Genomic DNA, 26026 nt, shown 5'->3' on the forward strand with positions numbered 1-26026 from the left:
TCAAGATCAATAAGGTGTGATGGAATCTATAAGAGATTGTGTGTTTCAGGAAAAGAACCATGGAACTTGAGCTAGAATTGAAAGACGGTGTGGCAAAGACACCAGTTGCCACTTGATATTCATTTTCTTCTTTATACTTAGGAAAAGAAATCTAATTCTATTTGTATGGAGACCAAATCAAGAGACAACATTCCCCAACCTACTGTATACCTGGTTTTAGCCATGTGATTGGATTCTAACCAATGAGATCCAAGAAAGTGGATGTAGACAACTAGAATAGCTGCTTAAAATGACATGAATCTGCAGGCAGAGGTACCAGTTTTTATACTTTTCTTCTTTCTCTGACCTGGCACTTTAACATGATGGCTAAGTGATTATAGAAGGTAGAAATCCCATTCTAGGATGGTAGAGCAAAAGGGGCGTAAGTAGAGAATCTGGTCTTTCAAGATTAAATGTTTAGATATGAGGATTCCAAAATTGTGTGTTGATCAATCATTAAAAAAAATTCTCAAAATAGGGAAGGATAAGCTTTTATATATATTTTTGAGCTTTTATAGATTTTAAATAAAATCAGAAAAATTCATCCTCCATTATGATTTAATGAAGAAACATCTTAACAGTAAAAAATAAGATACAATCTCACAATTGCAAGTTGAATGAACTTAACATTAAGAAAAATTCACATATTGTCTTTATTTTTTATTTCAGTATGGACTAGCAACAACGCTTTCAGAGAGCAGCAGAAGTCTAACACACAAAGATTTGGAAAATCTCCCTCAGATTTTAGAAATTTAATTCCGGAGTAATGTTTTTTCAAATGTGATATTTAAAATGACTTTGATTGGAAGAGAATGAACATTTAATAGATGCCAGATGATTTAATAAATGAGATTATTTGGGGTGGTATATAAGGTTTCCTATTATACCTCAATTGGGCAAAAAATAACATTGAATCACAGAGTAAAAAAAAGTTGCCTTTTTCTGTTTTCCTTCAGTTCCTCTGATTGGAGAGGGAGACTTGATTTGGTACTAGTTCATCAGTGATCCAACACTAGGTTAATTTCCCATTTCATAAAGAGGAAGTGGATCTCAATATCAGTCTGGCAAAACTACAGGTACAAATAGTTACAGTTCAATTAGCATTGCTGTTTCCATGATATTTTATGTTTATAGTTTCCTTATTTTTCTAGTAAAATATTTTCCACTTAAACAAGCAATAAAAAAGTTTCCCTTTAAAACATGTTTATATAAAATTCTTAAAAAGCTAATCCATTTAAGAAATTTATTAAGTAGATAGTCATATAATGGTACTTGAACATACTAAAACTCATGAAGATGTTACATGAATTATTATGTAAGGGCCACAAAGTTACCTGGCTCCAGCCTGGAAACGTGGACAACCAATTAAAATGAAACAACCTGGCTCAAGCCAGATCTTGTCTCACCTTTGAGTTCTTTCTGGCCACACATTTCCTGACTGCATTGCCCTGATCTCGTTAATTTGACCCAAAATCTTGTCTAGTCTTTATCTGAAACTGTATTGCTGTGAAACCTGTGCTCATCCTCCCTTGTCCAGTCCTGAGCTGCTACCAAAACTGCTGACTTCATTTACTCCGCCCTGTAGGTGGATTGTGCCCTATTCTGAGCTCCTCAGGCCACCTGTACTAGCATGCTCACTCCTCTTAGTTAATTTCAACTCCATGCCAGCCAGAATTTACTGTTGATCTGAGATCTAACAAGTGCTGTTGAACTTCCACTCAAAATTTAAGAGAACAGGTTACATTTAACACATTTTTCAGAAAAGCAAAGAAAAAATCATTTCTATATTTCATAATCTTATTAAACCAATCCAGTTCAGCTCAGCCTAGTCATTAGCTGTATCATTCCACAAACTATTTTCCCCAAATGTTATCTTTTCAAAAAAGATTTTGATTCCATGACATAAAAGATCATTAAAATTTCCAGAACCAAACCAAAAATTACCTTCTAGTAGAACCTAGAGAAATAGTTACCTTTTTTCTGCTTTATGAAGTCCATCAAAACTCTTCTAAGTTTTCAAATAAAATTCCTTTCAACAGTTGATTTTTTTTTCTTAAGAATATAGTTCTCTGGTTCTAGAATCTCACACTTATTTTACCAGCTCTTAAGTTTTGTGAAGGTGTCAGGTGGAAAGTATCCTTATAAGGTTATCTAATTAACCTCTCATGCAAAGTTTAAACCTCTACCAAAAAGTCTACATGGAAATGGCTTTCACCCAAAGATATGCTCTACAACTTTAATGCTTGACAACATTTTTTTGTTTTTCTAAAAGTGATGAGATTGCACTGAGATGTCTGTACACTTAGGCTGAGGCTTCTTTCAGTCTGAGAGATGGATGGCCAGGGTTGGTGAGATGTGTTATCGGCGGCAGTGTAATCATTTTTCTTATTGGAGAACTAGCTGACCCACATAGCGATTAATTGGTGACTTGGCCTCTTTATTACCCTGAACCAACACAGTTACCTGGACCAAATACTAACAATTGTGGTAATAAACTAGTTATTTGTGATAGATTTATGTCCTGAAAAAGTTCATATTGAGCTGGAAACATTTAAGTTCTCACAAAATTTTAATGTTGCATTTTAATAAAACTAAGTATTTGGCTATAGCTCCTGGTTTCCATTCAAAAGAGAGTAAAAGAGAATATTTAATAGATGCATGTAATTATGCCAGGCATTTTCATATCTTATTTAACCATAATAACTGGTAGAAATCCAGTTTGAAGTAATTTGCTCAAGATCACACAGGAAGTAAATGGTTGATTTGTGACTCAAAAATTTAACTGTAGTGGTGGATACATGACATTATAGACTTGTCAAAATTCATGGAACATACAAAGAGTGGACCCTAATGTAATCTATGGACTTCAGTTAATAATAACGTATAGATATTTTAATCAATTTTAATAAATGTACCACATTACTTCAAGATGTTAATAAAAGGAGAAACTGCAGGAAGTAAGAAGCACATAGGAACTCTCTATACTTTCTGATCAAGTTTTTATAAACCTAAAACTGCTATTAAAGTTATTTAAAAAACAACAAAAATAAAAGATTCACACATGTTTAGCTGTCTAAGCATTCTCCTCTAAATTCACTCCAATCAGGTATTCCATTGTCTCATCTCTCCATCGACATTGGCCTAATCATGGTCACCCCAGACCTCCATATTACATCTAATTCTCAATCCTCATAATACCTAATTTATTAATAGCATTAGATAAAGTACTATAACCTCTTTATTGAAACATTTCTTCACTTGGCTTCAGGGTATCATTTTCACTTGGTTTTTCTCCTCATCCCTGAACCCTTCTTTAGCCTTTGCTGGTTTCTTTTGTCTCTGACTTCTTCACGTTGGAGGATCCGAGAGCTTAGTTCTTTTAGCTTCCTCACTTCTCTACCTCACTTCCTTAGTGGTTTTATTCAATACAATGATTTTAAATTTAGATTACATGCTGGTCATTCTCAAATTTTTATGTCCAACATTGGGTCTAACTTTAGACTTAGGTAAATAACTGTTTACCTATTTGACTTCTCCAGAGAAACAGAACCAATAATTTATTATAAGGAATTGGCTTATTGTGATTATGGGGACTGGAAATCCAAATATGTGGTATGGGTCAATAGGCAGAGACCCAAGAAAGCCAATGGTGCAGATGAAGATGAGGTCTAAAGGCAGCCTGTTGGAGAATTCCCTCTCGATCTTTCCCCTGTACTCAGATCTTCAATTGATGGGATGAAACCCATTCACATTGTGGGGGGCCATCTGCTTTACCAAAGTCCACTGATAGAAATGTCTCATCTCACAATACCCTGCCCAAGTTGACACATAAAATTAATCATCACACATCTCAAATATAGCTTGACCAAATCCGTCCTGCCTGTTTTCTTTTCCTAACTCAGTTAATAGGAACTTCATCCTTCCACTTGCTTGGGCCCCAAATCATGAAGTCAAACTTAGTTTGTCTTTTCTCTGACACCCTGGATCTAGTTCTTTCTTCCTTCTACCGCCACAGGTACTACCTGAACCCACACTGTTATCTTCTCCTACCAGGAGTATAGCAAGGGCTTTTTTTTTTTTTTTTTTTTAAGATTTTATTTATTTATTCATGAGAAACAGAGAGAAAGAGAGACAGACAGAGACACAGGCAAAGGGAGAAGCAGGCTCCATGCAGGGAGCCTGAGGTGGGACTTGATCCCGGGACTCTAGGACCATGCCCTGGGCCGAAGGCAGCGCTAAACCACTGAGCCACCTGGGCTGCCCATAGCGAGGGCTTCTGAGCTGTTCCCTGGTTCTCTCACCCTCCTCCTCAGTCTGTATTCCTGTTTCTCAAACTATATTGTGCATGCTAAATCCCCTGGGGATCTCACTAAAGGCAGATTGATTTAGTACATCTCAGGTGGGGCCTGTGAGTCTCCACTTATAACATGCTCCAGTTGATATTCCTCAACACTTTGAATGAAAGAAGTTAGAGTAAAACCTTTAAAACAAATAAAATCGTGTTTCTCTCTGCTCAAAGTAATCCAATAGCTTCTGACTTCACTCAGTGTAAAAGCCATACTCCTTGCAGTGGCCAACAATCCTAAATGATCCAATTCCCCTTTCCTCACCCTCTACCTTTTCCCCAATCTACTATTGCTTGCCCCCTTGCTCCTTCCATTTCAGCCACACTAGTCTCCTCAGTGTTCCTCCAATACTGCAGACAAGATCCTGCCTCAGGCCTTTCCAGTAGCTTGGCTCTCTGCCCAGAAGTCCCTTTCGCCGCAAGCTCCTTCGCCTTGGAGTTCTGGCTTAACTGCTGCGTTACCAGAGAGTTCTACCTACCACCCTACTTAAAACTGAGAGCACCTACTCGGTTTTGGGTGCTTCCCATCTTCCTTGCCCAACTTTATTTTTCTACATACTCTATGATTTACTTACTTGTTAGCAATAATGCCCATCTCCACCATCAAGATGTGGACCTTTGAGGGCAAGGATTTTTGTCTATGTACTCACTCCATCAATTAACAGTGTCTTGCACCTGGCAAATACCCAATCATTTATTAAATAAGCAAATTCCAAAGGCCATTCTTGTTCTAGGCAAGCATGTTCAGACTGTCTCTCCAAAAATCAAAAACTTAACAACGCTTCAGAAGAAACAGATTCAAAAGAAAGCCCTCGTATAAACTATATTTAAACTCAGAAATGAATACAATTTTGATTTAGAAAGACAAATGCAGGTAATGCTTATTAAATATATATGATGAATGCCACCAATGTATTACATGCAATGCAATATAAACAGTGTGAGCTTGCTCTTATTAATATACATGCTGCATGCAAAAAGAGAAAAGTAGAAATATGGTTAGCAGGGATGAGTCATGGGTAATAAATGCACCTATATTTTCCAACTTTTTTATAAAAATATAAATTGGTAGTAAAGACTTTAATCTGTGCAATATAATTGTATTTTGTTTTATAAGGTCAAAATTTAAACAATGAGAGTTCCATTTATGGTGTGCTAAAATAGAAATGAGCTGCTGTATTAATCCAGGTTCTTTGTTTCAAACCTCAGAGCCCATCTAGTTATTTCAAGCAAAAGATAAACTGATGAAAGAGTAAGGTTACAGCTCTCCAGAAGCTCACAGCCAGGAAAATCAGGCTAAGGCTCAGCTCTGAGGTTGATTATCCCTGAATTAGAGCCAGATGCCTCCTTCAGTTTTCTGAAGGTGTGATCTGTCCATCTCAGGGCAAAGGCACACAGCACAGTTCTCAGAGCCTAGGGGACCCAGATTGTTGCTATAGCATCAGTTCAACCATGCCCCTGACTCCATGCCCCTCTACCACACTCCACCAATACTACCAGCAACAGAAATTCTAAGCAGCAACCCCTTCTTAGGTCATAGCCTATACTCAGTGGCAAGGGAAACTAGGAGAAGCATTTAGGAATCTAATATAGGAAATTACCAAAACGTAAGAAAAGCATTTAAGAAGTATTGAATAACCAGTTATGACACAGATCTACTCTGAGTTGAGTCTGACAAACTCAGCTCTCAGACTCTCCAACTATTAGTCTCTGGGTTCAAAGCAGTGGGGTGCAAGAAAATGTTTAATGGCTGGCACTCTGGGCAAGGGGACACCTCTTTCTAGCACTTGGAAATTTCCTTGTTTTCAATATTCCCAAAATGGCTGACTTCTGCTACAACATTCCATCACTGAATTCAGGGTCTGAGGAAGAGATGCATAGCAGCAGCGCTCCATTCCCAAGTATTTCCATGGAGATATAACAGATATAAATATCCTCAAGAGCAGAGCTAATAGTGAAATACAGTAAAACAACCAAGAACTGATAAGCTTGGAATACTTATTTTTGTTTTAAAATAATTTATTTAATTGTAAGTTTCTATAACTTGGGACACCTGGGTGGCTCAGTGGATGAGCCTCTGCCTTTGGCTCAGGTTGTAATCCCGAGGTCCTGGGATCAAGTCCCACATTGGGCTCCCCACAGGGAGCCTGCTTCTCCTTCTGCCTATGTCTCTGACTCCCTCTCTCTCTCTCTCTCTGTCTCTCTCATGAATAAATAAAATCTTAAAAAAAAGGAAGAAAATTATATAACTTAATAATTGATGTTTAAGACCTGGCTTACAGGATTTCTGAAAATTAAAAAGTTAGCTCTTGAGAGTCAGAACAGCCAACTCCAGCATACCACAGGCTCAAAATACATTTTTTACATAGCTGGTACCTTTATAGTTTTATACATCAAAAATTGTAAGGTTTTCTTTCTCTAAACTAGATAATCTCTTCATTTAAGTATAAATATTCCTAATGTATTTTTTTTAAAAAAAGGAAATGGAATTCCTATTATCTTCTTTGATTTCTTCCCATTGCCATTGGGCATCTGACTTGATTTTCTGAGCGCCTAATTTAGGGTTTCATTTTAAACTTTAGCTTCAGAAACTACCATTCTACCAAAGCTCTAATGGCCAATCTCTCCTAGCTTGTTAAAGCCCACATAGTCAGAGGTTTGCGTAAAACAGTGGGATTTATACTTCAGGTTAATTGGCTGTTCATACCCAAGACATCTGTTGCTAATTAGAATCTTTTCGTTCTTTAGTACCTAACTTGTACCCATTATACAAGCTCATTTAAAGAAGACTTCCCTGAGCCTCCCATATTCTCCATGTTCCCACAGCAACCCTCACTTCCCTGTACCATAATGCCTAGGACACCAATCATAATTTTTGGAGACTGTCATTTTACCTGTCTTTATTTTACTTCTCTGTCTCCCTTTGAGGGCAGGGAGCCTGCCTAATTGTCTATTGCCAGTACCTACTTAGCATAGTACCAGGGATACAGCAGACATTCAATTCATCCACCCATTCATTAGTTCATTCTTTCACTGTTCAACAGATGTTAAGCATCTACTAGGTGCCATATGATTTGTGTGGTAGACAAATAACAGAAAAATCCTGTAATTACAGGGCCAACATTATAAAGGGAGTATGTAATACATGGAGTAGTTGGATGAGGATTAGTTCTATGGAGAAAAAAACAAAAATAATGAAAAGTATAGGGAATGCAAGCATGGATGAGGGAGGCTGGTGGTGATGGATTCTAAGTCGAATTGTCAGAGAAGACATCACTGATAAGTTGAGCAAGACCAGAGGAGATGAAGAGGCTAATAATATCCAAATACAATTAGATCCCTCTTTACTTTCATAGTACAGCATAAGAGGGAATTTTTTTGGCTGATGCTTCAGACAGGGATTGTTGGATTTTAGCAGGCCTGTATCACCAAGTGGTTGCCTCCTCCAGAGCAGTTCCTTTTTTTTTTTTTTTTTCAGAGCAGTTCTAATCTCCACACATTAGTTCCTCCTTTCTGTTCCTCTCCCTTCTCCATTCAAACCCTGCCTTCTCATTCATTCTGCTCTTTTATTCTTGGTCATAATTCTGTATTCTGATTCATTCAATTCTAATCAAAGGAATTTACTTCCTATGTGGCCAGTAGTATGCTAAGTAAAAGGAAAAATTACAAAACAGCACAAGATACTTGAGAACCTTCTACCTACATATAGAAGAGACATAAACAAGCCCCCTCCTCTCAACAAACACCTGTGTCAATGTCTTACGACCTATGAAGTGATCTCTATTTTGTTAAAAAAAAAATGCATAACATCCAAATAAAAGGGGACATACATGATACATATCAAATTGGAGAGAGGTTTATTCACTATAAATATCTATATCTTCTGATTATTCTGCAAATCCTGCTTTTAAAATGACATCATTCTAGCAGACAGGTAGTAACTAGATATGCATTATTCATGTATTCAAAGCATTTACAACATTTGTATTTTGGCAAAATACCCACCTCTCCTTCACATCACACTGTAACAATTATGCAGTGGCTAAAAACAATGCAGTCCTTGTTGATGAGGAGTTAAGGGTCTCATAAAAGTGAAGTTTATTTTTATTGATTTAAAAAGAACATACGGATTTGTTCAAATTGGACTTTTATTTGTTCAAGTATTTCCGATTTAAAGGGGCAGTGTTTTGCAAGCATGACTGTATGAGACAGACATTTCCAGTATCCTGGTTTAGTTCTAAAGAAAGAAGAAAAATGGATTAGCAATTGAACCCCTGTTTGGTGCCAGGCATCATGGCAGATACTTTCCAATATATTACCTTATTTAACATGTGCTGTCTTCTGATCTATACACACACACCCACGCATATGTGGGGTGGAGGTACTATTACTTGTCTCAGTTTAAATTAAAAAGAAAAATGAGTTAGAGTTTGAATAGGTTTTTCAATGAGGCATAGCTTGTGAATAGCAAAAATGGAATTCCACTCCAGCTGTGTATGACTCTGAGGCCCATGGCTTTTCTACTTTTTATGAAAACTTTTCTCAGATGAGAGTATTATGCTGATAAGGCCAAGGCCATGAGGTGGGCCAACACCTTGTATTGGCTTCAGTCCAGGTCATAGCCTCCTCTCCTCTCCATCCTCCAGCTTCCACTAAAGCCTTACAAATCCAAAGTGCAATTTAAAAAGATACGAAATGAGAATGTATAAACTAGATGAATAAAAACCCATTCTGACCACTGGATAAAAAAGAGTAAATATCTATGGTGATGGTGGGTCTTCTTTGTTATGTTCAAAGCCTGACACAACTTGACCTCTATTTTCCCATAAATCTAAGTCACGCTTTGTCCTTCAAATGAAGGGCACTTTCATTCATCATGTCAAAGGATGGAATTATAAGGGTTCTAGCTCCCTAGATCAAGAGAGAAAATAGCTAGATTCATTTTGACTAATTATAGCTGTCTTAGAATAACCAGAAAAAGTTGCCAAAATTATATGTCTGCTAATTCACTGCTGCCCTTTGAGGATCACAGTTGTGAATCTTGAACTCTACTCTCCATAGCTGCCGCTTTAGTGTACAGAATGATGCTGAGTGTGTTTAAGCTAATAATATCTGGATACACATATGATAATGATTAGAGTGAGTAATTGATAACATGAACTGAAAGGGCTCTAAGGCTCCTTTAGGGGGGATAAATGAATCTGAATCCCGACAAATTAGTAGTCCTCAATTTATGCTACAGTTTATGTGCCCTCCAAATTTTGAGCAATGTATAAAACTTATTTTTACAATTGAGTAAACCACTAGTCCCTAATATCTGTCAAATGGACCACTGAGCTAAGTGGATTTTGACACATTTTGAGGAATGAGGTACAATTTGATGCCAAGTAAGAGATACGAGGTACAGCATTAAGTCAAGCCTATGGCAAGAGGAAATAGTATGTTCATCAGAATATCTAGTTTAATTTGTAAGACAATGGGATCAGTGTCACAGTGCTAATGCCCAATCAAGGGCTCTTGAAAAGGGATAAAAGTAAAGCTGAGGAGTGAAGCCAGAACCTACTTCTAGGGCCTTAGTTCTTTTTATCTACCCATCCAGTGGTTCTAGTAACAAATGTTACTAAGCATTTACCATAGATGATGAATGGAGACCAGTTCTGGATAGAAGGAGTACTGGCAATAAACAACCATGGAGCTCAACCAGGGCCTGAAATCAAATGTGAAGAGCATCATAATGCACTGAATTTCTTCAAGTCAGTGTGTGTGTGTATGTGTGTCTCACCTATACAGGATCCACTGGGGACATTCAGGGTCTTGTAACTTTTAATTACTGATGATTCTCTGGCAGGTGTGGCTTACCCTAATGGACTGAAGATGTATCAAGTGCTTTTAGTTCTATCTGGAAAAGTGCCCTGGTCAATGGCAAATCTCTTTAATTGGGCTTTTATCAGGTCCTTTTCTGCTTCCTCAAAGAAGAGGCAGCTATTGGAATGAGATCAGTACAGGTTTTAGGGAGTGCTGACACATGCTTCTGAAAATGAATAGAAGGGGTGGTTTCTTTTGGTATCGTTGAAAATCACTTGCTAGAATGAATTTGATATGGATCAGCCACAAGGGCTGTATTATTGATGGATGACACAAATGAATTCATAGTGGCATTTAAGCCTATTGATTATATCTCCTCTTCATTTTAAAAATATGGTATGACCAGCAGCTTGAGGCCTTACCTCCATGCAGGACATTTGGGAGAACTGGCTAGCCCAGGAATGAATCGGCAGGGCTTACTTTACTACTATAGGTGTATTAGTTTGCTAGGGTTGCCACAGAAAAGTACCACAAATGGGGAGGCTTAAACAACAGAAATATATTGTCTTACAGTTCTGGAGTCTAAACCAAGACCAAGAGTTTGTCCCCTTCTGCGAGGAATGATAAAGAACCTGTTTTATACCTCCAAATCTCTTCTGGTATTTGCTAGCAACCTTTGGTGTTCCTTAGCTTACAGAGGCATTAATTACCCTTATCGCTGTCTTCACTTTCACATGGTATTCCCCCTTTTATGTCTGTGTCCACATTTTCCCATTTAATAAGGACACCAGTATTAGGAATAGACCCTTCTCACATATGATCTCATCTTAACTAATTACATCTGCACAGCCTTATTTCCCCCATGGGGTCACATTTTGAGGTACTCAGGGTTAAAACTTCAATATATGAACTTTGGGGGGGAGGGGGTTGATTCAATCCTAATAACAGGGAAAGAATAGATAGGGCTCATAGTTTGTTTCATGGAATGAATATAATAGGCTGTAGAACAATTCCAGGGGCCACAACCATGATTGCAACTCCACAGAAAAACCTTACAAAATTTTCAAACCCAACTCAGATATATACATATATGTAATATAAAACAAGTTATGTTCTCCTTTCCAACTTGTCAATTTTCTGTTGTGGCATTTTATTCAATCTGAGAGATTTTTTAAGGTTTATTTGTAGAAACGTTTAACTAAATAGGTCATTGAGGTGGAACAATTTGCTTCGGGAAATATTTATATTATATCCTATTTTTCATATTAGTTCCATTGTAATATCACAGGCATATTTATAGAAAGCACTGAAATATAATGAAACAAAATAACAGCTACAGAAAACATTTATAAATCACATTTTCCATATAAGATTTTTATTTTAAAAAAATTAGTCAAGAAACTCTAGTAAATGCAAAGATGACACTAACATGAAGTTATAAAATCATACCTTATGGTAACTAGGTTTTATCTGCCTCATATGGCAGTCCTCTTGGCAGTTTGGCTGAGATTGTCACCAGCCTCAAGCTACACTAGCATTTCTACTTCTGCCTCTAAGACGGATATTCTAACTCTTTATATTTTACTTCATCATTTGAACTTAGTTCCTGCTTCCCCCAAACATCTGCCTAGGAGACCGGCAGAGCTCTTAGCATAGTCCAGGTAGAGGAGATAAGACCTAATTTAAGAGTTGAAATATTTGGTCCTTGCTTACCATTAGAGCTCAGCCTAAAATCTGCTAGGACATGTGGTTGTCTAGCAACCAACTAATGTCCTATAATGATCTACAAATTGGTGCCTGTGCTGAATGAATGTTCTAGTCCAAACCCAAAGCTTTATATAGTTAATTGAAAGCTAATGTCCTCATTAGTGGCTGTTACAGAGGCTCAACAAGTGTAGTTTGCATGTGCTAAGTGTTGAATATTTATTAGATATGTTGTTTAACACAGACTAGGAGGAACTGGACAACCCATCTGGTGGCAACTATAAGGAAATAATGGTACTTTGGAATCGTTCAACCCATAAATGTGTTCAGGAGAGCTGATGCCCATCCTACTGTTCACTACAACTGCCTTAATCTACATTGCATCTTTTAAAAAAATATTTGAGAGAAATATTTATTTGAGAGGGAGAAAGTGTGAGAGAGATGGGCAGGGGGAGGAGGGGGGCAAAGGAGAAGCAGACTTCCTGCTAAGCAGGGAGCTGGATGTGGGATGGGGCTCAATCCCAGGACCTTGAGACCATGACCTGAGCCAAAGGCAGATGCTTAACCTACATAGCCACCCAGGCACCCTACATTTCAGCCCTACATATACTCTACACCCAGGTATTTTTTTTGGTTCCGGACTTTTTTTCTCCCATATCAGGCTTCCAGTATTATGAAGTCTGGATTGCTTCCAACCTGGCAGGTAGTGCTGAGACTTATATTCCCTGTCCTCTATAGTTCATCATAAAATTAGCAGAAAGAAAATGAACCCTTCTAAGTGATACCTATAAGGGTCCTGTGGTTTATATTAAAATAAGGGTAAATTTAACATACGTTAAAATTTAAGAACATTATGTGTGCCTTATTTTCACTCACACAATCATCCTGAGCTTCCTGGAATCACCCTGACATGTTTCTCTTTTGCTGGATTTTTAAAAAATCTCTTTTTTAAAGCACATAGCTACTTTAATAAAGATCCAGTACAGTCTAAATAAGTTATTGATACTTGCAAAATTATTCAGTTGATGTACTGACCATCTGTTATGAATTTAGGATTATGCTAGATACCGTGGGAGATAAAGGAGAAGTATTCCATGCAACTTCTCCCCCATGACCAAGGAACCCATCTTTTTTTGTCACAAACACAGAACAATTGAAAGAAAGTAGGATCCTCAATTATTCCCTTCTACCCTATTCCATAATAAACCACTCCTTTCACAGTGTTCCCACAGAACCTACCTCTATTACTAGCCCCATAATAGCCTTTCTTAGTCTATCTGTTCTAATAAGGTTTCTTCAGGTAAAGGACAGGGTTTTCTACTATGTGGACCTAGCATGGGTGAATACAGCGCCCAAACATAGTACGTACTCAATGAGTATTTGCTGAATGAATGAATAAATGATGCTTTTATACTTTTGCATCCAGCCCAAGTCTATTAATACATTCGTGATGTTTCTAGCTAAGCTTAACGACATCTCTATGTGAAATAATGCCCTAGGTTAATGTCAAAAGTCTGCCTTTAGACTTCAACTAGTCAATTTCAACCAGTCAACCTACATATTAAATCAGTCCATCAGCAAAAACAAGTATTTTTTGGTTGCTTTGTTTATACGTACAGCCCAACAACTGCCTTCTGAGATAATATAAATGTCCTATGTCTATACTGTCGAATATAGTAGCCACTAGTCACATGTGGCTGGTGTGACTGAGGAACTAAATATTTAATTTTATTTAATTGCAATTCATTTAAATAGCCACATACCATATTAGCTCACACAGTTCTATAAGGTTCAGAATGTGAGGAGCAGTGAATACATCCCAGTGTGTTGCCACAAGTAATACATAATTTTAGCTGCCTGACTAGTGATGGTCCATATTTCCAAGTACCTTTCTTTGTCTAACAAAACAGAAATAGACTAGGAATAGATAGAAGTTTACCTCTATTACAGAAAACTTTCATTCTGTGGTCAGAATTTAACAGTACATTTACCAATTTCCTTAATCCTCTAATGCCATCAAATAGCGTCCTTGATTTGATAGCCACTTTTCAGGGAAAAAAAAAAAAAGAGAGAGAGAGAGAGAGAGAAGTCTCAAATGTTTTAATGACTTTTAAACATTTCAGACATATCATAATATGAAAATACTATAACTCTGGATTTTAAAATAGAAAATTATTCAGGCTTCTAATGTAGAAAATATGGCAACTCCACTTGTGTCCAATGTTTTGTTTAAAGAGGAATTGAAACAGCTAGTACATTCTTGAATAGAGCTGTTATTCACATTTAAAAAACAGTGAAGTTTCAAAATCATGAATGCTTCAAAAGCTTGTGCTTCTTAAGCTTTAAACTAATTAGTAATTCTATTAAATGTCCTAGGTTTTTAATGATCAGAATCTTTGGAAGCATTAGTGTTGTTCTCCTCCTTCCTCCCTATCCATTAGAAACTCTCCTTCTTGCCTTTTTTTTTTTTTTTTTTTTTTTTTTTTTTTTTACAACTTTCTCCTTCACCAAGTCTCTAAATTCCATCTCTGAGGGATATTTTTATTATTGATTATTATTTAATTAGAACTTTGTTCTTTGTATTTAAGCTGGTAATTCTCTCAAAAATAACTACATTTGATAATTCTCTCAAAAATAACTAAATTTGCTTTTTAATTCACATAGCTCTCAGTTAATTTTGTACTTCATCTCAGTAGCCCTCAATGTTTTTTTAAAAAGCATTCCTAAAGAGTCCTTTCATAGCAAAGTATGGCAGTGTAAAAAATGTATACTTTGCAAATACAGAAAGAAAAATATTGACTTCATGAAAGAAATAATTTGCCTAGACAAAGAATTTTTTTAAACACACCAGAGCTGAAGGCCAAGTGTCTTTATAGCTTTTTAAATGTATTCTCTACCCTAAACACAAGTCTGAAATGTTACATCTGGCAATAACACTGTGCTCTCCTAGAGAAAGGAAATGACGTTAGTAATAAAATAATAATATACCTGGTATATATCAGAATTTTTCCCTCTCTTTCGTATAAAAACACATACACACATATCCACTGTGAGACATCATTACAGTCATTTCTCAAAAAATGAAAACAAAAGCCTGGAGTCAGTCACAGCCAGTAACTGATAGCAGGAAAAGTAAACTCCCAATGTTAACTACACAACTTTTACTGAATCTTCCAAATCCTTTTCAAAATAACCACCGAGGATTCCTTAGGACCTCAAATTCAAATTCCCAGCCATCCAGACCAACATTTATTTGGTTTGGGGAGTATACACACACATACATATACTATATATGTGTGTGTGTGTGTGTGTGTGTGTGTGCGCGTGCGCGCGCACCACTATTCTTGGTTCTAGTACATAAAGAAATCCATATATTACAGGTTTTCCTTTACATTTACATTCCTTAAAGTTTTTCTTTTTTGTTTATTACCATCTTAGCCATTTTTAAAAATTTGAATTCCAGGGTAGTCAACATACAGTGTTGTACTAGTTTCAGGTGATACAATCCAATGATTCAATAATTCTATACATTATTCAATGTTTACCATACCTTCTCTGAAAAATTTTCGTGTCTTCTGCCCATTTTTTTAACTGTATTATTTGGGGTTTGTTTGGTGTTGAGTTGTAGAAGTTATTTACATATTTTGGATACTAACCCTTTATTGGATACATCTGCAAATATCTGCTCCCATTCAGTAGGTTATCTGTTAGTTTTGTTGTTTCCTTTGCTGTGCAGAAACTTTTTATTTTGATGGAATCTCAATAGTTATCTTTGCTTTGGTTTCCCTTGCCTGAGGAGATATATCTAGAAAAATGCTGCTACAGCTGATGGCAGAGAAATTACTGCTTGTGCTCTCTTCTAGAAGTTTTATGGTTTCAGATCTCACATTTAGGTCCTTAATCCACTTTGAATTTATTTTTGTGTATGGTGTAAGAAAGCAATCCAGTTTTCTCAATACCATTTGAAGAGACCATCTTTTTTCTATTTTATATTTGTGCCTCCTTTGTCAAAGATTGACTATATGATTGCAGATTTATTTCTGGGCTCTTTACTCTGTCCTATTGATCCATGTGTCTATTTTTGTGTCGGTGCCACGCTGTTTTGATTACTACAGCTTTGCAGTATATCTTGAAATCTGGAATTGTGATACCACCACTTTTGTTCTTCTTTTTAAAGAATTCTTTGGGTATTTGGGGGCTTTTATGGTTCCATGTAAATTTTAGGATTGTTTGTTTTAGCTCTGTGAAAAATGCTCTTCGCATTGTGATAGGAATTCCATTAAATTTGTAAATTGCTTTGAGTGGACATTTTAAAAATATTTGTTCTTTCAACCCATGAACATGGAATATTTTTTTCATTTGTTTCTGTCATCTTTAATTTCTTTCATCAATGTTTTATAGCTCTCAAAGTATAGGTCTTCTCCTTGGTTAAGTTTATTCTTAGGTATTTTTTATCTTTGATGCAATTATAAATGGGATTATTTTCTTAATTTCACTTTCTGCTGCTTCAATACTAGTGTATAAAAATGTAATAGTTTTCTGCATGTTGATTTTGTATCCTGTGACCTTACTGAATGCATTTATCAGTCCTAGTAGTTTTGATGGTCTCACTAAAGTTTTCTTTAGAGAGTATCATGTCATCTGTAAATATTGAAAGTTTTACTTCTTTCTTACCAATTTGGATGCCTTTTCTTTTTCTTGTCTGATTGCTGTGGCTATGACTTCTAGTACAATGTTGAATACAAGTGGAGGGTGTAGACATTCTTGTCTTATTCCTGATCGTAGGGGAAAGCTCTTAAAATTTTCATCCTTGAGTATGAGGTCAGCTGTGGATTTTTCATATATGGCCTTTATTATGTTGAAGTATATTCTCTCTAAACCAACTCTGTTGAGGCTTTTTTTTTTAAATAATGAATAGATGTCAAACTTTGTCTAATGCTTTTTCTGCATCTATTGAAACAATCATAGGATTTTTTCATTGCTTTTGTTGATGTGATGTATTACATTCATTGATTTGTGAATGCTGAACCACTCCTGCATCCCAGGAATAAATCCCACCTGATTGTGGTAAATGACTTTTGTAATGTATTGTTGGATTTAGTTCCCTAATATTTTGTTGAGGAATTCTATGCTTATCAAAGATACTGACCTGTAGTTCTCTTTTTTTGTAGTGTCCTTATCTAGTTTTGGTATTAGGGTAATTCTGGCCTCAGAAAAAAAAAATGGAAGCTTTTCTTCCTCTTCAATTTTTGGAATAGTTTAAGAAGAATAGGTATTAACTCTTATTTAAAAGTTTTGTAGAATTCACCTGTAAACCCATGTGGTCCTGAGCTTTTGTTTGTTGAGAGTTTTTTGATTACTGATTCAATTTCATTGCTGGTAATAGGTCTGTCCAAATTTTCTATTTCTTCCTGATTCAGTTTTGGGAGGTTTATGTTTCTAAGAATTTATCTCTTTTTCTAGGTTGTCCAATTTGTTGGCATATAATTTTTCATAATATTCTCTTATAATCTTTTGTATCTCTGTGTTGTTGGTTATTTCTTTTTTATTTCTGTTTTTTTTTTTTTTGATGAGTCTAGCTCTAGATTTATCAATTTTGTTTATTGTTGCAAAGAATCAGATCCTGGTTTCATCTGTCTGTTCTATTGTTTTTGTTGTTGTTTTGTTTTTGTTTCTATATCATTTATTTTTGCTAGTCTAATCTTTATATTTCCTTCTCTCAAGGAGGAACTGATTTTAGATTTTGTTTGTTCTTTTTCTAACTCCTTGAGGTGTAATGTTAGGTGTTTGAGATTTTTCTTGCTTCTTGAGGTAGGCCTGTATTATTACAAACTTTTCTCTTAGAACAGCTTTTGCTGCATCCTCAAAATTTTGGACCATTGCCCTTTCATTTCCATTTGTCTTCATGCATTTTGTTATTTCCTCTTTGATTTCTTGATCAACCCATTTATTGTTTAGTAGCACATTACTTAATCTCCATGTATTTGAGCTCTTTCTAGATTTTTTTCTTGTGGTTGATTTCTAGTTTTATAGCACTATGGTCAGAAAAGACATGTGGTATGATTTCAAACTTCTTAAATTTTTTAAGATTTGTTTTGTGGTCTAATATATGATCTATTACAGAGAAGGTTCCATGTACACTAGAAAAGAATGTGTATTCTGTTGTTTTAGAATGGAATGTTCTAAATATATCTGTTAGATCCATCTGGTCCAAAGTGTCTTTCAGACCTACTGTTTCCTTGTTGATTTTCTGTTTGGATTATCTATCCATTGATGTAAGTGGGGTGTTAAAGACCCACACTATTACTGTATTACTTTGATTACTTCCTTCATGTTTGTTACTAGCTGCTTTATGCATTTAGGTGGTCCCATGTTGGGTGTATAAATATTTACAATTGTTTTATCTTCCTGTTGGATTGTTCCCTTTATGACCAGATAGGGTACTTCTTTGTCTCTTGTTACAGTCTTTGTTTTAAAGTCTACCTTATCTTATATAAGTATTGCTACCTGGATTTCTTTTCATTTAATTTTCATGATAAATGATCTTCTATCCCTTCACTTTTAATTTGCATGTGTCTTTAGATCTGAAATGTGTTTTTAGCAGTCAGCATACAGATAGGCCTTCCTTTTTTATTCATTCTGTTACCCAATGCCTTTTGATTGGAGCATTTAGTCCATTTATGTTCAAAGTAATTATTGATAGGTATGTACTTATTGCTATGTTGTTACTTGTTTTATGGTTGTTTTTGTGGCTCTTCTCTGTTACTTTCTTCTCTTGCTCTCTTCTCTCACAGCTTGCTTTCTTTAATGATATACTTAGATTTTTTTCTCTTTATTTTTCATATATCTATTACTTATTTTTGATTTGTGGTTATCATTATATCTGTATATAGCATCTTATGAATATAGCAGTCTATATTAAGTTGATGATCACTTAAGTTCTTACTCCTTACCCCTCCACATTTTATGCATATGGTGTCATACTTTACATCCTTTACTTTGTGAATTCTTTCTCTGTTTTTACAGATGTACTTAATTTTACTGCTTGTATGTTTCCTACTTTTCTTACTCCTCTTTATGATCTCTCCTTTCTATTCAAAGAGTCCCCCTTAACATTTCTTATAGGACTGGTTTAGTGGTCATGAATTCCTTTAACTTTTGTTTGAGAAACTTTTTCTCTCTTCTTCTACTCTTAATGGTAGCCTTTCTGGATAGGGTATTCTTGGCTTCAGGTGTTTTTTTTTTGTTGTTGTTGTTGTTGTTTTTCCTTTCAGCACTTTGAATTTATCATGCCATTCTCTTCAGTCTACAAAGTTTCTGCTGAAAAATCAGCTGATAGTCTTATGGGATTTACCTTGTATGTAACTGTTTTCTTTCCTCTTGCTGCTCTTGAAATCACATTGTCACCAGATTTTGCCATTTTAATTTCTATATGTCTTGGTATGGATCTCCTTGTGTAAATTTTGTTGAGGGCTCTCTGTGCTTGCATGGATCTAGATTTTGGTTTCCTCTTCCAGATTCAGATTTTCAGTTATTATTTCTTCAAATAAGTTTTTGCTCCCTTTTTTCTCTTATCCTCCTAGAAGCCCTATAATGTGAATGTTACTACACTTGGTGTCACTAAGTTCCCTAAGGCTCTTTTCATTTTTTATTAATTTTTTTATCCTGCTGACTTGGTTGTTTTCCATTACTCTGTCCTCCAGATGACTGATCTGTTGTTCTTCTTCCTCTAGTCTATTTATTCCATCTACCATCTTTTTAATTTCAGTTGTTGAGTTCATCATTCTGATTGGTTATTTTTTTAATGTTTTCTCTTTGTTAAGGGTTTGAGATCCTCCACTCTTTTCTCAAGTTCAATGAGTATCTTTATGACTACTACTTTAAATTCTCTATCAGGCATATTATTATCTGTTTAATTTGCTCCCTGATGTCATTTTTGTCCTATTCTTTCATTTGGGATATAGTCTCTTCATTTATCTGTTTGCTTCTCTGTGTTAGGGAAGTCAGCTATGTTTCCTGCTCTTGAAAGGAATTGTCTTATGAAGAAGAGGTCCTGTTGTGCCCTGCAGCACAATGTCCCATTCACCAGACCCTAGAACTTCAAGGGTGTCTCCTATGTATGTTATGTGTGCCCTTCTATTGTGACTGAGCCACTTTTATCTTCAGTGTAGTCATCTTCAATGACTCTTTTGTCTGTTGTGGGCAGGATTTAGTCCCTATATTGTTAGTGGGCATGTCTGGGGCCACCTTGGTTTGAGTTGAGTCAGACTAGGAGTTTGCCATAGATGCAATAGCACCAAAGTGCAGGGTTCTTTCCCTGTATGGTGCCCTGAGAAGTTTTTGTTGGGTTTCAGAACCTGCCCACTGGTGGTGCTCAACTGGATTGGTGTGAGTAGTTGTTTCCCCCTCTCAGCTGGAGTCCTGCTAGCCCCTATTGGGGCTGCTTGCACACTGCCAGGCTTCTGGTATTGCTTTAAGATGGGCTCCAGCCAAGTGTACATCAGAGGGGGCAGGTTTGTAGAACAAGAGGGTGGGGAGCACACTGTTAGAAAGTTAGGTGGAAAGTGTTGTTACTGTGCTGGTTCCTGCAGGTGTCCATGTATGTAGGCTGGGGGTAGAGGAGGGATATGGCATATGTCAGTTCTTCTGTTCCTGGAGAAGTCTCCCAATGATTCATGTCCCTTCAGCACATGCTCTGAGATTAGTAAATACATCTCCCTCCTGTATATCTGAGGTGTTTTTTCGAACTCCTGCTTCTATACTGTATCTCAGTGGGCTTTTTGTTGTGATGTCTCATTAAGGGCTGGGACTCCACCCTCTCAGTTCTCTGAGAACTGAGCCCATTGATTTTTAAAGTTCTAGGTGGTAAGCCTGATGAATGTAAGAACTCACAAAATTTGTCCCCTCTGATTTTCAAAGCCAAATGTTGGGGGTGGGTTCATCTTCCCTCTGCTTGAAGTTTCTGGGGTGTCTGTTTCTTTCTACTCTTCATACTCACAGCATCCTTCCCTCCTGTGGATAGTCCCATGGGTCCATGTAGCTCCAGACCACATCTCTGCCTTTCCTACCTTCTTTGATGTAGCCTCTTGTATACATTTAGTGGTAGAGAGTCTATTCTTCCAGTCTTTGTGTGATTTTCTGGGTTATTTACACTGATGTGGTTGTTATCTGGTTGAATCCATGTGAAGAGGTCAGCTAAGCACTCACCTACTCCACCATCTTCCCTGGAAGTCTGAAAGCTTTTTTTTTTTAAACATCATTGTTGAGATATAATTCACATACCAGAAAATCCATCAGTTAAAGTACACAATTTTGTGGTTTTTTAGTATATTCACAGAATTGCACAACCATCATCACAATCTAATTCCAGAACATTTTCATCACCCCCAAAATAAACGTATCCATTAGCAGTCACTTCATTTCCTCCCACCCAGAACCACACACAACCACTAATCTATTCCTGCTTTCTATGAGTTTGCTTATTCTGGACATTTTATATAAATAGAATCATACAATATGCAGTCATTTGTAACTGGCTTCTTTCACTGGGCATAATATTTTTAAGGTTTATTCATGATGTAGCATGTATTAATAATTCATTCTTTTTTATTTTCAAACAATAGTCCATTGTATGGGCATACCCCATTTTATTTGTCCATTCATTATTTGATGAATATCCACTTTTTGGCTACTATAAATAATTCTATGAACATTTGTGTACAAGTTTTGTGTGAACATATGTTTTCATTTTTCTTGGGTATGGACCTAGGAGAGAAATTGTTGAGTCATATGGTAAATCTATGTTTAACATTTTCAGGAACTGCCAAAATGGTTTTCCAAATGTATTATCTTACATCCTCACCAGCAATATTATTTTACATCCTCACCAGCAATGTATGAGGTTCCAACTTCTCCACATACAGCAGGACCCATTCTCATATCTTATCACATGAAAACAGTTTAATAAAGGGGAATTTCACACAAAAACATGAAATGCAAAGAAGATTTTCCAAAGGTTAACTTGTAGTGCTGGTGAATTTCTTCAAAATAATGAAGAGTTCAATATAGCTGATATTTGGCCAATTTGAGTACTGCTCTGGAGAACATCTTAACAACATCAGAGGTTCTTTCTCCAAATGTATATAATTATCATATCATAGCCATCAGTATTTTTTAAAAACATACCAAAACTAATGGTCATTAACCATATTCAAAGGTTACATTTTGTCATGATCCAACGTAAGATGGCATTTCTGTCTAAATTTTCTAAATGGCAGGCATTTCAAACAACGTTCTTCATATTTCCCTACAAAAAAAAAACAAACAAAAACCATCTCCAGGCAAAACTAGGCATTGTGTACATATCAAGTATCTGTAGTCTCTAAATCTCTGACATAAAAATATTTATATTCACTGGTGCCTAGCAAAATGCTTCACATTAGGAATTAGTAAACACTCAATGAGGGAAGAAAGGAAGGAGGGAGTGAGGGAAGAAAAAAGGTAAACAAAAAGAAAGGAAGAGAGGAAGAGATTGAAGGAAGTCAGTTAAGAAATTTAAGGATGCCCCTGGGAAACAGAAAGGTAGGTATTTACTAGAATATAAGTATATTCAGAAGGCCAGAGTATGCAAAAATTAAATACCTCCAAAGCATATTGTACAATACCATAATAGGTGAAATTTCATCAATATTTGCCTATGTATGACTATAGGTGATTACAGCTGAATTTAAATAACATGATAGATACCTGTTTCAATGACTAATAGAAACTTGGGATCTAGGGAAATGGTACTATATTATAGCTAGACCAATCACAAAAGCTTATAGGTGAGAACCGGGTACCAAAGTTAAACAGATGAATATAAGACAGTGTTAATGCTGAATGGGATAAAAGAAAGGTCTAAAAATTATAGCCCTTGAGAACTTGTAGAAAAATATGACTTTGCAAAGTACATTGAAATTGAGGAAATGTAGAATGTAAGCAAACAGACTAGAGAAGAATACATGGAGTAAATTCTTGGAGTCAGGAGACATGGATTTGAGGACCAAATATGATAAAATATTTATATAATTCATGTTTTGTTTGTTTTATCATCTATAGTGATAGATTATTTTTTAGTAGGTAAAATCATATTACTCATACAAATACTAAATGAACCTGTGTCCCAGATTTTAATGAAGGAACCAGTAAGATACTACAACTAGTTCAAAAGAGAACTCAAAGTGCCACACAGCCATAGTTAGATAAGGAATGCTGAATTTATAAATGCAAAACGAGTATAACTGATCTATAGCCATAGGGTGGTAATCAATTGCTCTCCATGAGATGTATTTCTATAGACAGGAATTATTTGCTTTACTATCGGTCTTTTATAAGTTAACGTTTATCTTATCAGAGTTGTAAAATACCTTGCTAAAGATAAGAACTAATGAGGGTACCCACCAAATTTTAGTCTTTCACAATTTTCTCTTATAATAGGTTAATCTCTCAGGCTCTTTTCACTTCTAATATTCAATTAGTTTCCAAAATCAATAAAAGGAAAAGGAAAGAGAAGAAAAAAGAGTAAGAGAAGCAATGAACTGAGAAGTCTCAGAAAAAACCCTTACATACTGGTGATCTAGTCTTGTCAGTAATAACCTTCCTGTCTCACATTCCAGAATTGTGTACTTATTATTAATAGATACCATACTAGTTTAAACAGAAAGGGGGAAAACATAAATCACAAGAGACTCTACATTTATTATATTCATGGATAAATGGCAAAAACCTTCATCGCACATTCACTGGTTGCCAATGAAATACCATGATCCTTGGTTGAAGTAAAATTTGTTCTTGGTTAGAATGACAAGGGTAATTAATGCTTCTATAGAAAAGCCCTGATCCCAGTTACTTTATGTCACATGAAAGAAAATTCCCCTATCCACTCCTCCCTCGTCTGCAGTTAATATTGAGTTATGAATCACACAATGACAGCCCTGCAGAGACAGGCAAAGTGGGGGCTGAGCTAACCCTGCAACACGAAGCACACAGCCAGGGCTGCAGGAAATAGCACATTCACCTTCCCAGAGCATAGCTGAGCAGAATTTCTTTAATAGTTTTTGTTCAAGAGAAGGATATCCAGGCTCTTCTGAGGCCTGTAGTTATGCTAGCATCTGTGTGCTATCTAGTCAGATATACCCCTCTCCCATCCACAGACATCCCTTTTTTGTTTCTCTATCTCCAATCAGGGCATGCCATTTAGAAGCAGGCCACACCATTAGTGCTATGGCTGAAAGGAACAATTACATGGAGCTCACACAGAAGTTATTTAAATTGGTATCTTTAAATTTGCCAACATTTATTAAACACTTCCTCTGTGTCAGGCACACTATATTCATTATCTCATTTAATCCACCCAACAAGCCCATGAGGTAGGCTCTGATATTATCTCATCTTATAAGTAAAGACAGTAATTAATTTGCCTGGAGTCCCATAGCTAATAAATGGCAAAGTCAGGGCTCAAACCTGGGTCTGGCTCATCAGAGACTCCACACTGTTAAGCACTGTGCACATAGCTTCATCCCCACCATTCCTCCCTAGTGAGCCCTAACCTTACTCATGTGCAGGTAAAGAGCAATCCTACTTCCCTCAGAAAGATAACTGGTCGATTATTTCATACTCCTCTGTGCTGAGCATGGCCAGGCACTCAGTCCAGGCTGCAATCAACTTAGGACTAGAAAATATGTGTGCAGGGAGAAAACTGAAGACCTTAGGACAGCACAGAACAGATGCTGCTCTGCCCCCTGCTCACTATCACCTTTTCCCCCTCAATGAGCTCTTCCTAATGAAGAGAGGGAAGTAGGAGTTGTTTTTATAATCAAAGTTTGTTCTGGAGAGTAGGGTTTTCCTTGGGCAGAGTAAGTAGATACAATGAGGCCCGAGAGTTCTTCACAAGATTTCATATCCCTATGTATTAGAATTCTATAATTCCCTCTATAAGAAATTCTTTCCTTTGTGGCATGCATTTCTAGGCAATGAAATAAGATCAGATTTTGAAGGAAGACCAATCTCTAACTTTTTACCAACTCTACCAACTGTGTAAGTTCCTGACCTCTTCTGAGACCATTTTGTCAACTGTGAAAGGATAACCTAGTGATCAACAAAAGTTGTTTAAATTTCCCCTCTTTAAATGCAAATTTATCTCAAATTACTACCACTTTACTGTGACTTAGTTTACAAGATAATCTTTCTCTTCAATTGATCTTGGGGAAACAGCTGTTTTGGTAGAAAAAGGAAGACTCAAAAATTGAAAGAATAGGGATCCCTGGGTGGTGCAGTGGTTTGGTGCCTGCCTTTGGCCCAGGGCACGATCCTGGAGGCCCGGGATCGAATCCCACGTCGGGCTCCCGGTGCATGGAGCCTGCTTCTCCCTCTGCCTGTGTGTCTGCCTCTCTCTCTCTCTGTGTGTGACTATCATAAATAAAAATAAAAATTTTTTAAAAAAATTAAAAGAATAAAAAGAGAGGTGAAAAAGTATCAAAGATACAGTCCCTCCCCCCCCCAAATAAATAAATAAATAAATAATAAAAAGATACAGTTTCCCTAAATCACAAAAATCACCTCAAAAGGAGAGGTCTCTTCTTTAAAATCTACATCATATCTGATAAAGAGAGGAGATAAGGGAAAGGGCATCAATACAAAGGATTTGACAATGCAAAGGACACTAAGGCATATGCTTAATGCCTGGGCAAAAATCTCTTCTCAGATTGTACAATATCACCTCCAGGATTTATACACACATCTTGAACACAGCAGACTTTCAGGACCACTCAGAGCCCTAGGGAAAATTATACTTAAATAGTCACTACCGTATCTTTAAACAGTACAAAATGGAGATGCTGCATTGATATTTCATTGTTTTTCACTTAAAAAAAAAAAAGATACCTGGCACATCAACCAACTAGTAGAACAACACAACTGTGAGTCAAAAGACTAACTACAAGCTCAGAAGACTGCTGAGGTAAAAAAAAAAAAAAAAAAGCAAAGGAACTATCATCTATCATTTCCCCTTCTAGCCCAACTTGTCATCAATATCACTCTTCCACACACATACATATTCAGTATTTTTTTAATTTAACAAAGGAATAGAAGACA

The sequence above is a fragment of the Canis aureus genome, chromosome 35, assembly GCF_053574225.1.
Source record: "Canis aureus isolate CA01 chromosome 35, VMU_Caureus_v.1.0, whole genome shotgun sequence".
Classification (NCBI taxonomy): Eukaryota; Metazoa; Chordata; class Mammalia; order Carnivora; family Canidae; genus Canis; species Canis aureus.